Source organism: Sciurus vulgaris, assembly GCF_902686455.1.
Source record: "Sciurus vulgaris genome assembly, contig: HiC_scaffold_632_arrow_ctg1, whole genome shotgun sequence".
Taxonomy (NCBI): domain Eukaryota; kingdom Metazoa; phylum Chordata; class Mammalia; order Rodentia; family Sciuridae; genus Sciurus; species Sciurus vulgaris.
Window position 1 is genome coordinate 1,382,883 of NW_027632957.1, and position 15,216 is coordinate 1,398,098.

The 15,216-nt window shown below is 36.0% G+C and overlaps 1 pseudogene across 1 annotated transcript in view; it reads right to left on the minus strand.

The window, feature by feature from the left end:
• LOC306652068 (chromodomain-helicase-DNA-binding protein 1-like) overlaps positions 1-15,216 on the minus strand; it is a 50,992-nt pseudogene that overhangs the window by 12,010 nt on the left and 23,766 nt on the right. The window contains exons 10-14 of the transcript in view: positions 8,016-8,147; positions 6,395-6,468; positions 5,188-5,310; positions 1,697-1,811; positions 593-747 (exon numbers count right to left, since the gene is read on the minus strand). The product of the transcript in view is annotated as a chromodomain-helicase-DNA-binding protein 1-like (transcript). The remainder of the gene's footprint in view (positions 1-592; positions 748-1,696; positions 1,812-5,187; positions 5,311-6,394; positions 6,469-8,015; positions 8,148-15,216) is intronic.

Consider the following 15,216-nt stretch of genomic DNA (forward strand, 5'->3'; position numbering starts at 1 on the left):
TTTCTCAAACAATTTAACTCTAGTTCTTTCATCCATATATCCTATGGTACAATTTTGAATTCTGAATCTTGTTCATCCTCCTGTGGGTATGGAATCAGTACTGTAAGTCATTACACAAACGGTCTGGGATTAAGGAGGAGGTATGTAATTAATCATTACTGATTAAGTCAAGTTCTTCTTTAAAAACCAATAACAACAACAACAACAAAAAACCCAAACAATCAAATTCTCTCTGAGATAACTAGTGGTATACTCATTTTTAGAAACCCCAAAGAGATTATATCCATGTTGTTAAGTTACCTACTTAAAGTCATGCATCCAGTAAGTGATAAGGTATAAATCTGAATTCAAGTTTGATGATTTAAAGTCCATTCTCTTTATTCTATTTTCTCTGCCTTTAAGTGCCACACTCATTTAGCTTCTATGACACCTTGCATGTAGTAGGTACTGAGTGGGTATGAATTAGGCTAACAAACTAATGTGTAACTAGAGACAAAAGGTGGTTAATACTGGTACTTTATTTACATTCACATCCACAGAGGGTACTGATTATAAATCATGGGACTTTAAAGAAAAGAACAACATATTTTACCTGGAGGTCAGCATCAGCCAAAGGTTTCTGGCCTCCAATAGTAAAATGGGCCTCCTTATATGATCATGTTGGTGAGATGTAGTTTGGGGGCTGCTTTTCTATAAACTACTTCTTCCACAGTGTCTCTGCCAATCAGTCAAATAACTTTCACAGCCCTGTACATAAGTCAAGTGAGAGCAGTGTGCTATGAGTCTGCAAAGCTGGGGGGTGGGGGGAAAGTATACCAGAAAAAAAGGAAGCAAAATCAAAATGGAAGCAGAACTGAAGACCATATTCAGGAAACAATTCAAAGGACATAGCTCATTTGCATCTGAGCATTTGTTAGAGAGATCTGGCCTCAACTTCTCTCTGAACCTTTCCCAAAAGAGTCAGGGAAAGGAGGATTAAGTGACCACAGTTGGGACTTCATCTATAGCCAAGGACAACCCCTAGCAGGCATGTTATTCTGAGGTCAAAGGTAGTTCTACACCTCTTAACCCCATTTTTTTTTTTTTCCTTTTCATGGTACTGGAAAAAAAATCCAGGGGAGTTTTACCAATGATTTATATCCCCAGCCTTTTATTTTAAAAATGTTTTATTTTTATTTATTTAAAATTTTTTGTAGATGTTGATGGACATTTATTTTATTCATTTATTTATATGTGGTGCTAAGAATTCAACCCAGTGCCTCACACATGCTAGGCAAGTGCTCTAAAACTGAGCCACAACCCCAAAATATTTTGAGACAGGGTTTTGGTAAATTGCCAAGGCTGGCCTTGAACTTGCAATTCTCTTTTCTCAGCTTCCTAAGTTGCTATTATTACAGGTATGAGCCACCATACCAGCTTTCACTCCATTTTTAAACTGAGTTAAGTTCTAACTAAAGCCTAAAATTTCCTTCTAATCATTCTGCAATTTAACTGTTCTTTTTAACAAAGTGAGACAGAATTGGTCATGTGACCCACTGAACATGACTCTGCAAGTCAGGGCCAAAATGGGGTTAAAACCCAGTGGTTCTCAACTCCCAGTATAACACTGTTGTCAGGACTACATTCTTCACCTTTCTCCCCAATCCAGAACTACAAACCAACAGAACAGGAAAAGGAAGATGTCTAACTCACTCACTTGTTCTGGCCAATTCACTGAGCTCTGGCAACTGCCTGTAAGTCATTTTAAGGATTAAAATCACTGTCAACAAAAATAACAGTATCTGCTGCTGTTAATTTCATGTCAATTCCACCTGAAAACCATGCAGAAAGGAAGCATTATCAGCAACATAAAAATAAGGAACTGGAAAACAGACACATGGCTAGACTCGGTCATACTGAACACCTGAAATCAGTCCAACTGAGTGGTTTCCTCCTTCAGCCTGACATCTCTGCCCCCAACTCCAGAGCCTTGGAGTGGTCAAAAGTGCCACCTCACTTTATGTTGCCTGACCTGGGAAAATATAATTATCAAATATAACAGAATGAGAGATGAGTGGCAGAAAAGGATGTTTAATTTAATGCTGTGAAGCCATGTTTGAAAACCTTGATTGGATTTAGCTTAGAAAAATCTGTGAATAAGGGACACATGCTCTTTCAGAAAACAGCTCCAAAATCAGAGATCTGGGGTCTGCCATTGTGGCTCAGTTACAGAGTATTCACCCAGCATGTGTGAGGCACTGGGATCAATCCTCAGCACCACATGAAAATAAACAAAATAAGGTATTTTCTTTTATGGTTTAGATGTGGTGTCTCCCAAAATCTCACATATGAGACAAGGCAATAAGGTTTGGAGGGTAAATAATTGGATTATAACTTTGGACTAAAAAGTTAATAAATCCTTAATGGGATTAACTAAATGGTAATTAGAAGCAGGTGTGGTGTGGCTGAAAGAACTTGTTCATTGGGGCCGTAGATATGGGGTATATAGTTTATGGAAAGTGGAGTCTCTCTCTGCTTTCTGATCATGATGTGTGCTGCTTCCTTCTACCACACTCTCTCATCATGATATTCAGTCTCATCTTGAGCCCCAAGGAATGAAGCCAGCCTTCTATGGACTCAGTCCTCTGAAACCATGAGCCCTCAAATAAATTTATCTCCTCTATGATTGTTCAAGTCAGGTCTTTTAGTCACATTGGCAAAAAAAGCTGAATAAAACAGTGTCCATCTATAACTAAAATATGTATTTAAAAAAGGAGAGGTCTGCAATGCACATTAAGAAAAGTACTTAAACACACTTGCAAGCTACAAGATAGGAAGACCCTGACATTAGTTAGTGAGAAGATGAGATGATACATGTCTCTGAGTAGAGAAAACTTGAACATGTCTTCCTGGATTGGTTTCCACATTAATCAAAGACAATGTCATAAAATCAATTCAAGACAAGAACACTCAATACAACAACTTTCTGGTCTTTAGTCAGTGGTGCAGAAAAAGGGTCAAGGAAGTACCATGGACTACAGGACTTTAGACTACTATGAAGGCAAATTACAGCATTCTCTTTGATTAATGTGAAAACTAGTACAGAACAGACTATTCTTCCCAGGGTTGTTACAGCTTATTGCTGAAACAAGCCTAAAAGGACTTGTTCCAAGAGTTGAATGAAGAGTTCCTTTTCAGAAGGACTACTGACTCCCAGCAGGATCTCAAAACAAGTCAGGCAGGAACATTTTCATTAAAGTCTCCATATAAAATTAAAGTTTGAAAAAAGAAATAATAATGACTGATTACTGAGAGATGCTACATTATATTCAATAATGACAGTTATACTTCTACTTACTCTTCACCAAGCATTGTTCAAAAAGGTTTACAGAAATTAACTTTTAAGCCTCACAACTCTGCATCTTTTCCAATATAATTCCCATTTTGCAGATGCTGAAATGGAAACACAGCTAGATTAAGGGGCTTATTTGAAGTTGCACCACTAGAAGATGAGAGTCAGGACTCCAGCCCATATTTAAGAATCTGTGGTTATTACTCCTGGGTTTGAGACAGGATTCTGCTGTGTTGCCCTCCCTGGCCTTAAACTCCTGGGCTCACACCATCCTTCTGCCTCAGCCTCCTGAGTACCTGGGACTGTAGGCATGCACTACTGCACTTGGCTCCAGAAACTTTTTATCCACTATATCCTACTATTACCTAGGCTATCATTTTATTTAAAAATGTGTCCCATAAAAATTATGTTCCTCTTGGGTTGAAGTTGGCTAGTGCAGCCCTTCTTCACTAAGGGGAATATTTTAAGCTGTATTTAGTTGTTTGGGACAGAGTCATAAGCTATCACTGCCACCTGCAGTCAATATGTGGAAATAAACTCACCTTTTGAAAGTTTGAAGGAAACCCATTAAATGAAAATGCTGCAGAACTATAGCAAAAACGTGATAGCAAATATGACAATCAGTGTTTGGAAAGGTTAACATCCAGGACTGCTTAAGATCCTAGATAATCTACTAAGGTCTCCAGGGAGATTAATGGAAAAGTAGAGGTTTCTTTTTTTCTAATTTTAGATGACTCAAATATCTACTCTCTAAATATGAATAATAAAATCTTTAAATCACAAATGGAATTCCTCTCCTAACCTGACAATGCATTTGACCAGATCCTTCAAGTTTTCCCTAAGACTAACCATGAGACAATTGAATGAATGGCTCTGATGCAGGGTGTGGCACATGACCTTGGAAGAGGCTGAGGCCAAAGGAGTATGATTATATCTTATTATTGAGTTTATTAGACAGACAGAAAGACATACACTGGAGAAATAATCTCCTTATGCTCAAGGATTATATTTAACATTTCTTTTATATGCCCATATAGTACAAAGCACTTAATAAATGCTTTCAAAATAAGTCTGAACTTTCTTTTTATAAATATATTAATATCTCTTTCATAAAGGACACACATCCTTTTTGTATTCTTATATGTATTCCATATGAATTAAGGTCTATAAAAATAGGATAATGAGTCTCAGATTATGAATTCAAAATTAATTTAAGGTCTTTTTGATTTAGGATGTAAGGAAAATTCCATCTCCCATAACTGATTTCAAATTATTTAATAGTATATGAGAGCACCCCATAACTGACAAAGCACATCAGATGTCATATGATATTTATGATTTAAGTCATATGGACAATTCCATAATAATTACAAATAGCTGGCAGTTTCACTATGATCACATTTTAAATAACAAAATATTTGTTAAACTTCACAACACTATTCCAGGGATACTCATGGAGGAGGGGAAACTAGCAATAAGATTATCTTATTTTCCAAATTCACAGTTGGGAAGGAGAGCTGCCTCTACTGAACATAAATAAAACTTCCTCAAAATTACAAAAAAAAAAAAAAAAATCAGGACTTTCCCAGGTCAGAGGTCAAAGCAGATCAGAATAACTTTCCAATAAGCTCAGGTTCCAGCCTCACTTCTTTGTGACATCACAGTTTAGATAGGTTGGACAGAAAAGAGCTCCAAAGTAGAAGTGCAGTACTATGCTATGTCAACTGCCTTGATTCTCTTCTTTTATTATACTCCTTGGTAATAACCTCACCTTTCAGAGAATTATGCAAAAATATACCAATGATTGGGATGTAAAAGTACTACACCACTCCTTTTTTGTCTGCTTTCATCAATACTTAATGGCTTTTCTGCCCTGATACTTAGAAGAAAAATAAAAATGGGCTGCTGTCCAAAGTTCTTTATGGCCAGGTAACTCTCTTCTCCTCTCAGGGAACCATCCACATGCTCATAACCATAGCCTTTAATAGGGAAGAACAACAACAAACAACAAACAAACAGAGCTTAACTCTTTTCAAGGACACTTCAGGAAATAAAAAAGTCAAGTCATTCCTAAACCAAATGCCTATATTGTCCTTTCAATAGCCAGGCATGACCATACTTTAAATAAATCCCATGGGAAAATTCTAAATTTAGGGGGACAATACATAACATTACCAAAAAAACTTACCATAACACTCTATCCTGAATTTTTAAAACACATTCAGTCAAAGTTTTGGCACTTAAAACAGTTAATATTCAGTTTTGATTATTTCTAGGCAACCCTAAAAATCCTCTATGGCAGTTTCTATTTGCTGAGATACAATCCTTACTTAGTCAAGCAGTAATACAAGCAATTAGGAGCCTGCCTGATTACCCAGCATCTGCTTTTCAATGAAGCTTTTGGGCTTTTCACTTACCACCATGAATCAGGTCAGGAAGGAGAATTATAAACTTGTCATGTTTTGACAGTGGAGATTCCTCATGGTGCCAATGGCATTTCTGTGAGTTTTCAGGTTACTGCAATATTTGGAGGGCATCAAGTGGATCTGAGAGACCACTCTGAACTAAAATTTAAAACTCCTATTTCTGCAGCTGATAATCTACCAAAGGCTCAAAAATCATCCACTGTTTAAAATTTTTCCCATCACCCCCCATAAATTGTATTACATATAAAACAGAGTTCTCAGGTAATTGCCTACATTCCCTATTGTCCATAGAAATAATTGGCCTTACCTTCCCCTGCATGACTTGATGGGTCTCTATACTATCAATATTTATTTTCTTACTAATCCTGAATAAGTACACAAGTGTTCAGCTGAATGTTGCAAGACACTGAAAGTTTCTGTCACTGAAACTTGACTTACCATATGTCTGAAGATACTCAACATTTTCACATCTGCTTCACATAGTACTGTCACCTCTCCTCATCTTCTTTCAGTTCTGAATAATGTTTTTGCACTTTCTTCTTCTGTAACATTCCCACACCCCCTATTATTCATCATGGACCTATTTGATCATTAAATCTAAAAAAGTCTTCAGTAATGTAGTGGCCCAGGGAGTCACTTATGTAATCCATATAGTCTTGGAGAATAACCAACATCTGGATCATTTGGGAGAAAAGTAAAACTCAATAGCCTCTGGTAAGGAAAAGAAAAGGAGAAACTCTAGTAGTATTTAAGGTGAGTTAACCTCACACAAGAAAAAATACAATTTTATAAGTAAGTCAAATTCTAAAGTAGAAATATAAATGTCACATAATTTTCTCAGAAACTCTACATAGTTTACATAAGAATACAAAGCACCTCCACATGTAGCTGCATCCTTCAGAGCAGTTTTAAAGCTACAGTGGAGATATTCTCAGGGCACAAGTCAATTCATGAGGAACTATGGAAACCCTAGAGCAACCAAGGAGCCTATTTCTGGAATGTCACTTCGCTCATTGAAAATAAATATAAACATTCACTTTAATAGTGAAATAAATAAACACATGAAGAATAAACAGCAAGATTCACTTATGTGTGTACACTTTTCCTAAGATCCTAAAGAGCTGTCGTCAGCTATCTACTGCTATTCCCCACTTGGGGGTGTAAGACATTATCATATAGAGAAGTCTGAGAAGCATTACTTTAGAGAAGCAATCCCCCATTTGATACATGAGGGGGATAGTGAAAAAAGGAAAAAATTCAAAATAATGCATTAAGAACAAAATCAAGCTGAGAGCTTCTTGTTATCAGACACTGTTTTAAAATTTGCCTGAACAAAGGAGTACAGTATTGACAAAACAATATTCATTTTTTAAGAAAATGAACTTAATTTAAGCTTACCATAAAGATAAGATCAAGAGTTAGGGAGAACTGCGAGATTGTAGCCCACATTTTTGGGAAAGCATTGAGCTTAAATAAAAGTGAGTACTTTAATTCTTATCTCATCTCTGACATTTGCTAGCTATATGACTTTGGACAAGACCTTTCTGTGTCTGGAACATAAAAAACTTGGATGGAAGCTATTTGTGGGCTCTTCTCCATCTCTAACATACCTATAGTTGATATGTCAAAGAAAATTAAGCACAGTAATACATGCAATTATTTAACTTGCAAAAGATTGGAAAATTTTGCCAAATCTGAAGTTTTAGGTTAGTTCAGGCCACACCTGGAACAGTCATCCTAAAAGGACAATTTTGAAATTCTTGTCTTCTGATACCCAGCTCACATTTCTGGGAAAGACTATTCCAATTACACCTTGAGTTTAAATCAAACCCCACAGTTTAACAAGAATAAATGCTTACTGAGCCTTTATTATGTGTCAATTTAACACAAAGTACCAGCAGTCAATTTTAAAAGAAATGCTCAATGCTGGCTCTGTCCTTGTGGCTCTAAACAATATAACTGGACTGATGAGATGAACATACACTGATCAACCAGGCAGTAGATTAAGGTAGGGCTTTCCAAGTGCTGGAGAGGGATCCTAAATTCTATAGGAATTCAGGAAAGAAAGAAGAATAATGGTGGGGAAGAGTGGGGTGGGATGAAATGGAATGGAGTGGGTGTATAATTTCAGAGAAAGTTGACCCTGAATTAGGGTCTTGTAAAAGAAGAAAACTTGAATCAGTCTCATGAAATAAGTAAGTTCCTCATTAATTAGGTTTTAAACAGTCACCAGCTGAGAGCAGTACATATACCTATACCTAGAATGCAGGAAGTCTAGCAGATTATCCAGCAGGTGAAGTTTCCCACTAGCCTTAATCAGGTGGTCTCCAACTTCAAAAGGCTCTGGCTCTACACCTGGAAAAGAAAGGGCCCATTCCCAATCACATGCCCTGACTTAGGGCAAACTTCTTGAATAGAAAAGGCAATAAGCAACAGCAAGAGAACCCTTGCTCCTTTTAATCCATTATGTCCCTTAGTCACATCTATTTGAGGCATTTTATAACTATTTGCTTATGTCACTATCTCAGTGCAGCTTAACACCAATTGCAGATCATGGCACATCCAAAAAGCCTAATAAATACTTGCCTAGGAATCAAACGCACTCTTTATGAAACTGAGCAAAGGGAGATGCCAAAGGTCAAGAAGACCCAAAAATAAAATGCTAAGGCTCTCATTCTAGAAAAGGAATCAAGAAACAGGCTTAGGTGTATATAAGTGATTTTCAAGGTATGGGGTGGCAGTCAGAATATTCTGGAAGGGGTCATTGCCTGGAGGTATTCTCTTAGTTGGGGCACAACTCCCTCTGAGGCCACTGCCCCAGATGCCTGGCAGTGTTTTCTTTGGGTGCTGCTGCTGCCACACTGATGCTGCACACCAGAGGTCTTTTCTCTAGGCACGCCTGTGGTCAACACGGCTGCCACTGAAATTGCTGCCCCTGACATCCCTGCTGTCAAAGCTGCTGCTACTCCCTGGAAGTAACCTGGAGGTCTTCTCTCTGGTTGCTGCTGTGGCCACAGCCACAGCTGCCACCATTGTGGCTTCTGAGCCCTCACCACTGCCAAAAACAAAGATGACTGAGTTGCTGCTGAGCACCTGTCTGCTGTCACCAACTCCCTGCCACTTACCACTTCTACCACTGCCCAGAGGTTTGCTGCCAGGGAGACTCCAGGTTTGGTTGCATATGATTGCATCCATTTTGAGACACTGGCAGGTTTCCTGCTATTGCCATCTTGGGAAGTCAAGGTGCACCTGTCTGGGGACACCAACCAGGACCTGGAGATTGAGTGTCAGATGGCTGTGGGTTTGGCTGTACCTGGGGTCTTCCTCCTGGGGGTGCTCGTTGCCATCATCTAGATATTGTCTCTCAGGATTGCTCATCCCTGGTGGTCTATTTCCAAATTCCAGTATCATTGAGATCTTGGGTCTGCAACATGGTCAAAACTAAGACATCTGAGGCCCAGATTGGTGGGATAGTGACTAGGTCTGTCAGGGCCTGTCTGGGCCAGGCAGTCTTATGGGAAGTCAGAGGAAGGGCTGAGAAGTTTTGGATGCTAGCAGAGACAGTTTTTCAATTTTCCACTGAGATTTATTTTATTTTATTTTTTCCTCTTACGTCTCTCTCCACCATTTTTGGATCATGGTGTTTTTCATGCACCAGTTTGTTGAGGATGGAGATATATGGATGGTGATTTGCAGTTATGCTGTATATTCTTATATTTTTAACTCCTCTCTCTCTCTCTCTCTCTCTCTCTCTCTCTCTCTCTCTCTCTCTCTCTCTCTCTCTCTCTCTATATATATATATATATATATATATATATATATTCTTTCTCTTCCTTTCTCTTTCTCTGGATTCCCTTTATAACTTTTCTCCCCCTAATAGTCAATCTCTGTTGGTTTTCTTCCACTCTTCCTGTGGATTTTTGCTTGTGGTTTCTCTCTTTCTCCCTCATAAACATCATGTCCTGTACTATTTATGATTTGTCAGTGTCCAATATTTGAGATTGCAAGTCCTTTTGGCAAATTTACTGTTTATATTGTGGACTGTGATTGAACTCATTATTGCTGTTTATAGCTAGAGGGCAGTGTACACCTTGGTGGAAGCTATTAGATTTGAGGCTGTGTATTTTTTGTACTGGGTGCTGTTGATGTTGGTATCCCTCTTAATGGTGGTATACTAAAAACTTCAGGGACAATATAGTTCTACAGGGTAGAGTCTGTAGTACCTCAGATTCATGACCTAGATGGGAAAACACACAAGCAAGATGAAAAAACAAGGGAAAAAATGTGCCCCAAACAAATCAAGATGCCCCAATATGAGAATCCACTGACATAACAGTAGAAGAAATGTCCACAAAGGAGTTTATAATGTATATAGTTAAACAGATCTATGATTAAATGATGGTATAAAGAGTGAAATCAAAGAGAAAATACAGGAAGAGAAGGGTCACTTCAATAAAGAGTTGGAAATTGTGGGGAAATAAGACAAGCAGAAATCCTTGAAATGAAGGTATCCTTAAACCAAATTGCACTTGTAATGGAAAGCATCACCAACAGACTAAACTATTTAAAATACAGAACCTCAGGCAATGAAGACAATATTATTTACTATTGAAAATAAAATTGATCAAGCAGAGAAGATGGCAAAAATCCATGAACAGACCTTCCAAGAATTATGGGAAAACACAAAAAGACCAAATTTAGGAGTTATCTGGATAGATGAAGGAGCAGAGGTATAAACCGAAGGAATGCACAATCTTTTCAATGACATAATATCAGAAAATTTCCCAAACCTAAAGAATAAAATGGGAAATCAAATATAGGAGGCTTACAGGAGTCCAAATGTACAAAATTACAGCAGACCCACACCAAGACACATTAAAATGAGAATGACTATAATACAGAATAAGGGTAAATTTTTAAAGACTGTGAGAAAAAAAAAAGAAATTACATATAGGAGAAAACCAATTCAGATCTCAAGTGATTTCTCAACCCAGACCCACAAATCTAGGAGGTCATAGAACAACATATTTCAAATTTGGAAAGAAAATGGATGCCAACCAAGAATTTTAAAACCAACAAAATTGTTTCAGATTTGAAGATTAAATAAAAACCTTCCATGAAAAACAAAAGTTAAAAATATTCACCATTAGAAAGTCTGCACTACAGAACATTCTCAACAAAATATTCCATGAGGATGAAGAGGGGTAAAAAAAAGTAAAAACCAGCAAAGGGAGAAACTACACTAAAGGAATAGTCAAAGAAGAAACTACATCAAATTGAAAGCCAGAAATAAACCAAATGACCATGAATACAAGTCATATCTCAGTAATAACCTTCAATATTAATGGTACCAATTAATCAAGCAAAAGATATAGACTTGCAGATTTGATTAAAAAACAAAATCCAACAATATGGTGTCTCCAAGAGAGTCACTTCATAGGCAAAGACATCCACAGACTGAAGGTGAAAGGATGGGAAAAAATATCACTCATATGAATTGTGGGAAACAATCAGGGATTTCCATTCTCATATCAGAAAAGGTGGACTTCTAGCCAAAGTTAATCAGAAGGGACAAAGAAGGTCATTTCATTCTACTGAAGGGAATTATACATCAGCAAGACATACAATTTTAAATACTTGTGCCCCAAACAATGGAGCATCTATGTACATCAAACCTTTCACAATTTCAAGAATCAAATATACCACAACACAATAATACTGGGTGACTTTAACACATCTCTCTCACTACTGGACAGATCTAAACAAAATCTAAATAAAAAAGCTATAGAACTCTATAATACAATAAATAACTTAGACTTAACAGACATATATACAATATTTCATAAATAAACGAGCAGTACACTTTTTTCTCAGCAGTACATGGATCCTTCTCTAAAACAAACCTCATCGTATGCCACAAAGTAACTCTTAGTAAATACAAAATTAAAAAAATGGAGATAATACCCTATAGTTTATCAGATCATAATGGACTGAAATTAGAAATCAATGATAAGATAAAAAATAGAAACTACTCTAACATATGGAGCCTAATACACTATTGAATGACAAATGGATAGTAGAAGAAATCAAGGATGAAATGAAAAAATACCTAGAGTAAATGAAAATATGGATACAAAAAACCAAAATCTCTGGGACACAATGAATTCAGTACAAAGAGGAAAGTTAACTGCATTGAGCTCATGACCATGAATAAAAGTCAACAAATAAATGACCTAAGATTATATCACAAAGCCCTAGAAAAAGAACAAATCAACACCAAAAACAGGAGAAGAGAGGAAATAATTAAAATCAAAACTGAAATCAATGAAATTGAAAAAGAAACAACTGAAAAAATTTGACAAAACAAAAAGTTGGTTCCTTGAAAAATCACTAAAATTGATAAATCCCTAGCCACACTGATGAAGAGAAAGGTAGAGAAAACCTGAATTAACAAAATATAAGATGAAAAAATGAAATATGACAACAGACCCAATGGAAATAGAGAATAATTAGAAACTATTTTGAAAATTTATACTCTAACAAAAGAAAATACTGCAGACATTGACAAATTTCTAGAGACATATGACCTATCTAAACTGAATCAGGAGATCATACATGATCTAAACAGATTAATTTTAAGTAATAAAATAGGAAACGCCATCAGAAGCCTACCAATTAAGAAAGCCCAGAACCAGATGGATTCTCAGCTGAATTGTAAAATATCTTCAAAGAAGAATTAATACCAATACTCCTCAAATTATTCTATGAAATAGAAGGAGGGAACCTTTCCAAACTCATTCTATGAGACTAATATCACCTTGATAAGAAATAAAATAAAGACACATTAAGGAGAGAAAGCTTCAGACCAATATCCCTGATAAACACAGATGCAAAAATTCTCAATTAAATTCTGGAAAATTTCTACCAAAAATATTAAAAAGATAGTGTGCCACTACCAAATGTGGTTCATCCCAGGGATGCACAATTGGTTCAACATATGGGAAACAATAAATGTAATTCATCATATCAATAGACTTAAAAACAAGAATCATTATTTCAATAGATGCAGAAAAAGCATTTGACAAAATATAAAACCCCATCATATTTAAAAATCTAAAAAATCTTAGGTATAGTAGGAACATACCTCAACATCGTAAAAGCCACATATGCTAAACCCAAGGCCAACATAATTCTAAATGGAGGAAAATTGGAAAGCATTCCCTCTAAAATCTGGAACAAAACAAGGATACCCTTTCATCACTTTTATGCAACAATACCCTTGAAACGCTAGCCAGAGCAATTAGAAAAGAGAAAGAAATTAAAGATGTACAAATAGGTCAAGAAGAACTCAAACTATCACTATTTGCCAATAACATGATTCTTTATTTAGAAGATCTGAAAAATTCCATCAGAAAACTTCTAGAACTAATAAGTAAATTCAGCAAAGAAGCAGGATATAAAATCAATACCCATAAATTAAACACCTCCTATACATTAGTAATGAATTCACTAAAAGAGAAGTAAAGAAAATTATCCCCCTCCTCCCCAAAAAGAGAGTAAACTATCCCATACACAGTAGACTCAAAAAAAAAAAAAAAAAAAAAAGAGGCATTAATCTAACAAAAAAGGTAAAAGAACTCTACAATGAAAACTATAGAACACTAAAGAAAGCAACTGAAGATTACATTAGAGGATGGAAAGATGTCCCATGCTTCTGGAAAGACAGAATTAATATTATCAAAATGGCCATACTACCAAAAGTGTTATACAAACAATGCAATTCTTATTAAAATCCCAATAACTTTCTTTATAGAACTAGAAAAACCAATAATGAAATTCATTTGGAAAAATTAGAGATCCAGAATAGCCAAAGCAATCCTTAGCAAGAACAGTGAAGGAGGAGACATCACATTATCAGACCTTAAACTATACTACAGAGGTATAGTAATAAAAACAGCATGGTTTGGTGCCAAAACAGACACATAGATAGTACAGAATAGACGACACAGAAAAAAACCCACATAAAAGCAGGTATCTCATACTAGACAAGTGTGCCAAAAATATTCACTGGAGAAAAGATAGCCTATTTAACAACTGGTGCTGGGAAAAATGAAAAGAACATGTGACAAAATGAAATTACACCTTTATCTCTCACCCTGCATGAAACTCAATTCAAAGTGGATAAAATACTCAGGCCTAATAGAAGAAAAACTAGGCCCAAATCTATACCATGTCAGCCTAGAATCTGATTTCCTTAACAAGACCCCTAAAGTGCAATAGGTTTAATCAAGAATCAATAAATGAATGGATTCAAACTAAAAAGCTTCTTCTCAACAAAAGAAACAATCAATAATGTGAACTGAGAGCCTACAGAGTGGGAGAAAATCTTTACCACACGCACCTCAGATAAAACATTAATCTCTAGGATATATAAGAACTCAAAAAACTTAACAACAAAAACAAATAACCCAATCAATACATGAGCTAACAGACATGTCACAGAAGTTATACAATCAATCAACAAATACATGAAAAAATGTTCAACATTTCAAGCAAATAGAGAAATGCAAATCAAAACAACTCTATGATTTCTTCCCACTCCAATTAGAATGGTAAATATCAAGAATATAAGCAACAATAAATGTTGACTAGGATATGGGAAAAAAGGTACACTCATACATTGCTGCTGGGAATGCAAATTGGTGCAACCATTATGGAAAGCAGTATAATGATTCCTCAGAAAACTTGGAATGGAACCACTATTTGACCCAGGTATCTCACTCGTTGGTTTATACCTAAAGGACTTAAAATGAGCATACTACAGTGATGTAGCCACATCAATGTTTACAGCAGCTCAATTCACAATAGCTAAACTCTGAAACCAACCTAGATGCCCTTCAACAGATGAATGGAGAAAGAAAATGTGGTATGTATATATGATATAATACTACTCAGCTTTAAAAACAGAATGAAATTATGGCATTTGCTGGTAAATGGATGGAGTTAGAGAATGTCATGCTAAATGAAATAAGCCAAACACCCAAAATTAAAGGCCAAATGTTTTCTCTGATATGCAGATGTTTATTCACAATAAGGTGGGGTAGAGGAAGAATAGAGTTACTTTATATTAGGTAGAGGGAGTGAATGGAAGGGCAGGGGTATGGGGTTAAGAAGGACAATTGAGTGAAACAGACATTTTTAACTCATGTACATATATGACTGGATGACTGATATGATCCTACATGTATAACCAGAAAAATAAGAAATTATACTTTATTTATGTATGATCTATAAAAATGTCTGAAAGCATTCTACCACCATGTACAACTAATTAGAACAGATTTTTAAAACTTAAAGAATATTATTGAAGTTTTTCTTCAATATCTAAATTCCTAATGCCTCTTCTTCCTTACAAAATATTCTAATGTGCATCTGATTAAGATCCTGTTAAACTTTTAA